At 38.6% G+C, this 1,246-nt stretch overlaps 1 protein-coding gene across 1 annotated transcript in view; it reads left to right on the top strand.

The window, feature by feature from the left end:
- LOC123521502 (inositol 1,4,5-trisphosphate receptor type 2-like) overlaps positions 1-1,246 on the top strand; it is a 183,033-nt gene that overhangs the window by 5,240 nt on the left and 176,547 nt on the right. The gene's annotated exons all lie outside the window — the stretch shown is intronic.

The following is a 1,246-nucleotide window of genomic DNA, read 5'->3' as shown; positions in this document are numbered from 1 at the left end:
TTACCACAATCCATGTGAACAAGTCCTAAGGAAATATAATGCAATGCAGTGCATGTCTATTTTCTAGCCATTGAAGTATCAAAAGCTTGTAAGTTGCTGTCAGGAAAAGCAGCTCAGACTCTCCGAGTGACTTAATATTTTTGGCACTGTGACATGTGGGACATTTTTTGAGCACTGATGTAGATGACCATGGGTTAATAGCTATGGGCCAGTAGAGGGGAGACGTCATCAAAAGCTCCCCTGGAGTCTGTTCTTTGCGAAGAAGACAGCTTTGGCAATGGCGCAGCAGTCCCGTTCTCCCATACGATATCAATACGAGGCATCGCTTCCCAGAGCCTCACAACAACATGCTCCTCGTCACGCAAGTGAATATATTATAAGAGAAAATCGATACACTATTGAAGACACAGTGACTGAATTAATGTTTTATGTAGGAATACAATAACTTTTGTCCACCATCTTCTGATCAAAACATTTTAGAATTTATGTATCATTTATTTTAACAAGAGTATTTATTTTACTGTATGCCATATACTTAGCACTTTTCTAGCCTTAAAAAAGAAAAATGGTTTCTACAAATAAGGATTCTCTTTTCCACTACTTAAGGTGTTTAATTTGTTTTTTAAGGTAAGACAAATATTCTCACCAACATTGGAACCCTAAAGTTACCAAGGAATCTTTCATTCAGAGCACTTGAATTTTTATTATGTTTTATTGAAAAGACTATAGTTTCTTTTTTTATCTGTGAGAGAAAATTGTAATTTTATTGGAAAATGTGCATATTTTGCTTCAGAAAATTTAATACAATTCACTGCTATGGAGTCAATTTCAATTCACAGTGATCCCATAGGACAATGGTTCTCAACCTTCCTAATGCTGTGACCCTTTAATACAGTTCCTCATGTGGTGGTGCCCCCACAACCATCAAATTATTTTCCTTGCTGTTTCATAACTGTAATTTTGCTACTGGTATGAATCGGGCGACCCCTGTGAAAGGGTCGTTTGACCCCCAGGTTAAGAATCGCTGCCCTAGGACTTGGAAGACCTGCTTCGCTGGGATTCTAACGCTGTAAATGACATGGCCCGTGGACTCAAAGGGCTGAGTTTGCGGTTAACAGCTGAGTGATCACCCCACTCTGCCACCATGCAGTACCAAATACTTTCTTTTCCAGGTCTCAGCATCATCCACAAGAATGTTTAACCTAAACAAAGGTTTCAATACCAAAGAAACAAACTTTGGTGTTTA

Source organism: Echinops telfairi, unplaced genomic scaffold (genome assembly GCF_000313985.2).
Source record: "Echinops telfairi isolate 266 unplaced genomic scaffold, ASM31398v2 ScPeMD7_21;HRSCAF=78, whole genome shotgun sequence".
In the NCBI taxonomy this organism is placed as follows: Eukaryota; Metazoa; Chordata; class Mammalia; order Afrosoricida; family Tenrecidae; genus Echinops; species Echinops telfairi.
Note: the sequence above shows the minus strand (reverse complement) of the source record. Positions and strands in the feature narration are given on the sequence as shown.